Genomic DNA, 8609 nt, shown 5'->3' on the forward strand with positions numbered 1-8609 from the left:
AAGTGCCGTGTATGCAAACCTCATCTATCACTACCTTGTCTTCCATCTCAACTTCAAATTCATACGTCTAAACCTCATAGGCCTTGTCAAAATCAACCAAAAAAGCAGCCCTCTGAGAATTCCATAGAAGCAAGCTCCTGCATCACAAACAGCACCAACTACGATCTTTGCAGATATCACCACAATAGCCACTGGAGGTCCTCATGACATTTTTGCTAGCATAGCTCAAATTACACCTAATGAAAGAGCCCTACCTACTACCCTTTCATCTGCTACTACTACCTCTGCATCTAAAATCATCACTCAGTTTGCTGATACCACCACATGCAGACAAGGGACTACTATCCTTGAAAATGACACAGCTACTACTGTCACTAACACTGCTGCTATGGCAACCACCTCTGCAATTGACACCACCGCTCCTAACAGTTGGTACTGTTGTTGCAGACACTGCTGTGACTGCTCCAGTGACTAGCCCCACAGCCACTATAGTGAGCACCAACAGTGTGAGTGTACTGCAACTGACACTGCAGCCACGGCAGAGGTTCTTAAAACCACCACAGCAGCTTCAGGGGTGAACACGTCCACCCTTGGCACACCACTTCTGCTCCCCCTAATGCCACAACTGCTACCAAAACAACTGCTGACACCTTGCCCAACGATGTCACCAACCCTGAAGAGGATTCCTATGGCATTGAAGAATATGGTTCAGCCACTGAATATATGTATGAGCCAGAGCTTGCAGAAGATTCCATTGCAATTCCAGAATCTAATGCCATAGGCCCTGTTACTCTTTCAACTCCAGTGGCCACTTCTCCTAAATAAAATGCCTTAGAACCTACAATTGGTAACACTACCCAGAACCTACAAGGGACAGCTACTACAAACATAGCCCTTCAATATTGACTTAACCAATAATCAAAGTTATGAAATACTGAAGATTTGAGCAGTGAAAATACAATTCTTTAAGCATACTATGTTGTAGATTTTAGCCTTTCTTCATCTATCACCAACATATCATTCCACATATTTGAAATACCATGAGAATTGTCATTGCATTTTTTAACCGATTTTTTTAAGTAATCTCTACACCCGATGTGAGGCTCCAATTTACAATCCCAAGATAGAGTCACATGATCTACTGACTGAGCCAGCCAATAAGTGTCATTACATTTTATCACGATGACTGAATTTGTTTCACAGCCTTCAATACTTCACCTAAGAGAATAAATTTTTTATTGTCTATCCACTCTAAAAAGTCCTTGATGTCTTAAAAGCAAGAATCCCTAAATCCTCTTAATTCCCTCTTAAGCAATGAAATCTCTCATTCACTGACTTTGACTATATTATTCCCCCAAATTTGTTTCTTATAGTTTAAAATAATCATTTATTAACTTTTTATGAAAGGAAATGAACACTTACAGGTGTTACTACAGAACAATACGAATCCCCTATAGAGGATATGAGATTTTTAGGATACTGTAAAACTGGAGGCAGTTTTTGTGATTCAGAGAACCCGGAAAACCGACATGCTTTCTTCAATGAAAAGTTGGCCCTGGTGCATACCAAAAGGGTTCCAGAGATCTGTAGATAGCTCTTTATACAGAAAAGACTAAATTATTCCTGAGCTATGAAGCACTGGAAGAACAAAAAAGAGCTTTTTAGATCCAACAAGGTGCTGTCTTGAATAGACAGTTTCACTGGCATCTTTGGGACCACCCCCTCGCCATTGCTGTATCCACAACTGGTTGGGATCCAAGAAGAACTAAACTGAGAAACCTTACCCCTGTCCCTTCTCTCCATGACCATTACACTTCATTAAAACTTCTATATCCTCTGAGAAATAAGTAGGTGTTTGATCTACTTTTATTGCATCTGTATGTGTCTGTGTGTGAGAGGGAGAGAAAGAGAGAAGGAAACAGGGGGTTGGGGGGGTTGCCTATCAATCTATACCTCAGCTGAAAGGCTGCCTCATATTTATTCTTTCCATTTCCCACTACAAATGCCTTCTTCCTTTCTACAATGTGGAATCAAATAGCATATATGCAACAGTAATTTACAACTGAAAGAAATAATAAACAAAGATTATTTTTCTCCTCAGGCCAGATATGCTTTAAGCTTATCAATTTTTGTCTTAAAATATTCTTCCTCAAGACTACCCTACAGAAAATTTAAAAAAAATTTTTTTTTAATGTTTTTATTTTATTTTTGAGAGAGACACACAGAATCTGAGGTAGGCTCCAGGCTCTGAGCTGTCAGCACAGAGCCCGATGCAGGGCTTGAACTCATGAGCCACAATATCATGGCCTGAGCTGAAGTTGGACACTTAACCGACTGAGCCACCCAGGTGCCCACCCCCACAGAAAAGTTTTAAATCTGTATACTCATGATATTGGATGGGAATAGCCTTCATAATCTGGATTGGTTGATAAAAGCAAACCAAATTACTCCATAAGATGTCCCTTTTTTTACAGGCTTTGAGGATAGTTTACATTTACATGAGAAATGTCATAAGGATCTGCAAAGCATAGACTTAAATTTGGATATGCTCCCTAGCTCCATAAATGTATATGTCTAAAAGATTTCTGCTAACTGATCTTCTCATTCTTAGACATTTATAAATTTTTATACACCTAAAATGTTGTCCAAGGCTCTTTACTGTGTAAAAAGTTAAGATAATTAGATATATTAAATTAACACAATCAACTTCATATTTTGAGTGTCCTCAAATAGCAAAGCATATCTCTGTGCTTTGAGACAATACAAAAAGACCCAAATAATGACAGTGGTCTAAGGGATCTAAGACAAAAAGTGAACACATGGCATACGTATAACTAATGATGGCACAATCCAAAATAGTAGAGGAGCTCTTCTAGACCATGGCAATGATCATAGGAAAAAAAGAAATGTGTAGAAAAACTGTTATTTGAGCTGGATGTTAAAGAATAGGTTGAATTTTGTACTCTCTTTTATTTCTGATTTACAGAGTACTTTTAACAACTGCATTAGTTATCAATAAGTAAAACAAACAAACAAAATAGAAGAACTCATATGAAAGTCCAAGTTTTCCTCCAAAACATGAAAGATCTGGTATTGTGGGCATGCACTCTCTCATGACAACTGTCAACCACAGCAGTGCTACTCAAAGTGTGGTCTGCAAACTGGCTGCTAATCCACAACTGTTACATATCAGTTAAGAGTGAAGGACTTTAATCAGTGTTGTCAATACACACATTTTCCAGCTTCCTTTATATTAATTGATTGATTCATGTTTTCATTCATTCATTTAGCAACAATTCTTACTTGCTGACAAAAGCAATATATTCTGGTGCAAACTCTTCTTCTAAGCCCTGAACTAAGAAGTGGCTACTCCTCACTCTCAGAAGTGAGGCACATTCCCCTCCAGTCTCAACCAGGCCTACTTCACATTCACTGTTGACTAAGTCTTCTAGACATTGAAACTTGTAATTCTTGCTCTTAATAATGACATCACATAAGATGTTTGAAAAGGAAAATAGAATTCCCTTAGATGTGATTTAGAATTGGGGTGAGAACTAGTAAAGGCCAAATGGGGGAACTGAGGAAACAATTTTGAGAGATATTAAATAATAAATACTAGTAGAAAGTGAAAATTGGTATATTTGATAGAATAGTGGTGCACATGCAGCTTAATATTTCCTGGCTTGGATGACTGGTTGGAAGATAATACCACAAACCAAGATTCAAAGAGTCAGTCTGCAGAAAAGAATTTACATTGAGATAGACTCTACACATTTCCCCTCTCTTCCATCTCTTTGAGCTGGACTGTACACCTTTGTGTCCTAAAAACTGAGAGCATGGCATCACTCCAAGTACGCATGGTACATTTATAACAACGGGTCATAGATTAGACCCACAGGTTAAAAACACAGAAATTCTACAACTGGAGATGTCTCTTGCTAGAATGCAACAAAACTAAAAATTAATTTTAAACCTAACCAAAGATATCCAATTACTCTTCCAAAGGAACAAAACTGTAATTAAACAGTATTAAAAAGGAATTAAAAACAAAAGTGAGACTAAATATGCAAGCTAATGGGATGTATGTCATATGAAGAGGTAAAATGCTGTATTAATTATTATAATTTGAAGATTAGAGTAGATTTAGGGGTGCCTGGCTGGCTCAGTCAGAAGAGCATATCTCTTGATCTCAAGGTCAAGGAGTTCGAGACCCATACTGGGCATGGAGCCACTATTAAAAAAATGAAAAAAAGAAAAAAATTTAAGATTAGAGTATATTTATCAAAATTTTATACTCTTAGTTATTTATCAAATGAATTCAAAATAGGGAAGGCAGGGATATAAAAAGAATAAGATCATTTCTTCCAGCTTTACTGAAATATAATTGATAAACACAATTGTATACCTTTAAAACATACAATGTGATAATTTTACATGCTCCTACATTGTGACATGATTACCACAATCAAGCTAATTAACACATTCATCACTTCAAATATTTACCTAAAAATTTTTATTAATAAGTTCAGCACTAATGGTGATGATGATCACATAGATTTTCACACTGTCCATGAAGCTGACAGCACTTTTGAAAAAGAAACAATTGCTACTTCCTGAAATGGTAACAATCCCAATGATGATTATATTTCAATAAGCTTCTGCCGTGGATAATACTACAATCACAATTTGAAAAACAGTATGCAAGAGTATATATTAAGAACCAAGCTAGAAAACCAAATATGTAGCACTGTAGCAGTTAAGAAATAGGTTTCTATTTTAAGCTCTCTATTGATTTACTACTACATAAAATAATTTATTGTAATTTTCTGTTATTAGTTTCAGCCCCACTTAAAAAAAGTACTTGACAGATAAATCACTGGAGGACATACTATGGAAGACTATATGGAAGCATATATTGATTTATAGTAACTAATAAAATCTACTAATCTTCAACTTCATCTGCCAACATACCTTTCAATATTGGGAGCCTTATTCCAAAGTTCTATTATTCTCCAAACCCCCAATAATAGAACATATGAACATATAGCTGTGGTGCTTGTACTACTACTAAATTACTGCTACTACTACTACTACTACTACCACCACCACCATCACTACTACCATTACTACTACTAGCTAACACTGCCACAATGCTTACTTTGGGCTAGGCACTGTTGTAAATATTTCATATATATATTTCATATATATTATTTTATTTTATTTTTTAGAGAGGGGGAGGAGAGAAGGGCAGAAGGAGAGAGAGAGAGAGAGAGAGAGAGAGAGAGAATCTTAAGCAGGCTCCTCACTCAGCGTCAAGCCCCATGCAGGAATCAATCCAATGAACCTGGGATCATGACCTGAGCTGAAATCAAGAGTCAGACATGTTCACCCAACTGAGCCACCCAGATATCCCAATATTTTACATATATTAATTCTTTTAATCTTTACAACAATCCTACGGAATAAGAATAATTTTTATTCCCAGAGAATAATAACAATCTCAGAATTGCAAACAATTTTACAACATATTTTATGGATTGTTAAACACTGTCATTTAAATCTGAAAACATCTTATAATGTAAATTCTTTATGATATGTGCTTGGGCCTATTTTAGAAAATGTCAAGACTAACCTAGCTTGTTGTTGATGTTGATTAGATTTTTTTAAATGTTTTATTTATTTCTGAGAGAGAGAGAGAGAGAGGCAGCATGAGCAGGGGAGGGTCAGAGAGAGAGGGAGACACAGAATCTGAAGCAGGCTCCAGGCTCGGAGATGTCAGCGCAGAGCCTGATGTGGGGCTCGAACCCACGAACATGAGATCATGACCTGAGCCGAAGTCAGACGCTTAACCGACTGAGCCACCCAGGCGCCCCTTCAGTACAATATTAATAGGTGGTTCTTGGTGAACTAATATTTATTCAAGTAAAAGGAGGGAAATAACTATTCTGTATATCATGGAACAGTGTTTAACATCAGAATGACCTAGAAATTCCAGGGCCCATGTATGGCTTTATGATTGTACTGAAGCTCCTCTCAGTGCCTCCAGATCCACTCTCCTTTTCCTCTCTGTTCTCTGCCCCCAGGAGGCTCACCTGTGTGAAGTGACTCACTAAGCTCATTAACGTCTTGCCAGATTCAGCTACTTAATGAGTGTTAATATGGAGCGAAGGGAGAGATATCTTGATTATCTCACCATTTTCAAGATGAATAAGAATGGATGAATGGAAGAATATTTAAGTATGAAGGGCAGAAGAAAAGAGTGTGGACTGGGAAAAACATATTAATATAGAAGCAATGGCAGCTACACAGTTCTTCTGTCAAGGGACATATGAGTGTACAATAGTAACACAAAAAATGAATTCTAAATTTATCTTAAAAGAAAATATTATAAAGTAATTATACCTTATAAAGTCACAGGGATTTTGGCAAAATAGAGGATTTTTTCTTTTACCACAGGTAAATTTTCTTCAACACTGTTGAATTAAGAGCCCAAATAGTTCCAAAATTCTATAACTGAAATATGGTATTTCAGTACTTCAGAAAAAGCACCTTATTGAGTGTTCAAGTATATATATTTAAATTCTGACTTATTTATTCGTACAACAAGCAGTAACTTCTGTAAATCATAAACTGAGCAAAATCACATTTGATCAATTCTTGAAAAGGTCGTAATTTTGAGGTTATTCATGGTATTAATGCAGAGTTGAATGATGATGACTGTGAGCAAAGAAACATAAGCATTACCAGATAATTACAAATGCAAAATAAGAACACATTTCATACCAAAATTAATTGAAATAAAAAGTGTATTGCCCATAATTTGTATATGTACATATATATCAGAGTAAGTATATGTCTACTTATTAAATTGCATTATTCCTCAAATGACACCATACCTACAAATTCTCACCAATTCTGAATTCCTACCCACTGTTTATAACTACTCTAAGACTATAACATCTATATAGCTACTTTTATCCTTCCTCCAAAAACATATATACTTATTTTCCTTTCAGATTTTCTACTATGTAATCATTTTACATTGTCTTGATTTTCTAAACATTATGTTTTAGAACAGAGAGCCAAGTTGGTCTGAAACTCCCTTCTCTAAGAATTGCTTATGAACCACATGTCAGCAATTATTTTCCTACTTTTCTCAAAACAACCTGATAGAAAATGTCTAAGGTCATGCTAATACCAATAATTTTGATAAGAATATATCCAGATATTTTGTATTTATTTAATCATGGTTGGTATTAGTAAATAAATGATTAATAATCTCTTTCTTCCTTATCAATAACATGTTAATAACTGTGCATTTTATTCATGATTACAAGAAGGTTGGTTTACTTTTCTAAAACTTCTTGAGTATCTTTGAGTTCACACTGAACAAAGCATGAAAGATTTTTACATAAACATAGAGTTTATAATGTTACATGATGCAATTTTCATATATGAATTGTCCTTACAACATTAAGTATAAACTCAAATCTAGGGACTGTGAAGACTAAAGTTATTAGCTTCCAAAGTCCTTTCTACCATATTCCAATATTCAATCAGAATAAAAATCATAAACTGGAACTCCTAAAATAATACTGACTTCCTAAAGGAGAGTGTTAGGATTAATGCTCCAAAGTAATGACGGATATAAAAGAGAAAGAGGTCAACCTTATTATGAGTCAAATTAGTGTATCAGTATTAAGTATACATAATTTTATTAACTTTAAAGTGATCATCTCAAATCTCAGAAAAGACAATATTGTATATTGTTGTTGCACAGCTCTTATTATGATACTGATTATCAAGCAGGCACCCAGTCATTCAAGTGCAGCCAAACCTTGACTTCTGACCTACACAAGGTTCTTGGAGGAAAAAGTGAATGAAGAAAGTTTGTCCAAAAGAAATGGCTAAGTGGAAGTGTACTTGCTCTGTTAACCAGATATCAATAGATCAAAGTCACTATTTTCTGTTTGTATTATATTTCTTTCCAATAAAACCCTATTCCCTCAAGGCAAGAACTAGGTCTCTCTTGTTCCTGTTGAATCCACAATGCTTTCTGTGGAGTGGATGTCCAAGAAATATCTGTTGAATAAATACATAAGTCAAAGTTGTAATTTCAAATCTAGTAATGTTGACATTAAAAGTTATATTAAATATATCTATAAAAATATGTTAAAAATCCAATGTACAAATAAAATATATTATAAACAATATTGTCACATAGTGCTATAAAGTTTACAAAGTAAATGAATATTCTAATTAATTCTAATAGCAAGATTGATCTCATTTTATAGATATGAAAATGGCATTTGCAAATAAGTTTACCAAGGCCACACAGAAATAAAATGACTGAGCTAGGAGTTAAATCTAAACCTCTCAATTTCAAGTTTAGTGCTCTTTTTACCATTCTAGAATTGCCTTTAGAAACTTTTTTCCATTTTTTTTCTCAAATACACTAGTGATTTCTCACATTTCTTCAGAATTACTGGATTTGCCATTTGTTCTGGTATGTGGCTTAATACAGATGAATATGTAAAAATGGTAAATAAATCAGTATAAAATTAATAAAAGTATGCTTAATGAAAATTATCTATATTTCTTCCATTGCA

The 8609-nt window shown here is 34.9% G+C and overlaps 1 non-coding gene across 1 annotated transcript; it reads right to left on the reverse strand.

Moving 5' to 3' along the window:
• Window positions 1-5784: 5784 nt before the first annotated feature.
• On the reverse strand, window positions 5785-5868 carry TRNAR-UCG. The gene has a single exon. It is a non-coding gene; the product is annotated as a tRNA-Arg (tRNA).
• Window positions 5869-8609: the final 2741 nt, after the last annotated feature.

This window comes from Hyaena hyaena, unplaced genomic scaffold (assembly GCF_003009895.1).
Source record: "Hyaena hyaena isolate Hyena2069 unplaced genomic scaffold, ASM300989v1 scaffold_395, whole genome shotgun sequence".
In the NCBI taxonomy this organism is placed as follows: Eukaryota; Metazoa; Chordata; class Mammalia; order Carnivora; family Hyaenidae; genus Hyaena; species Hyaena hyaena.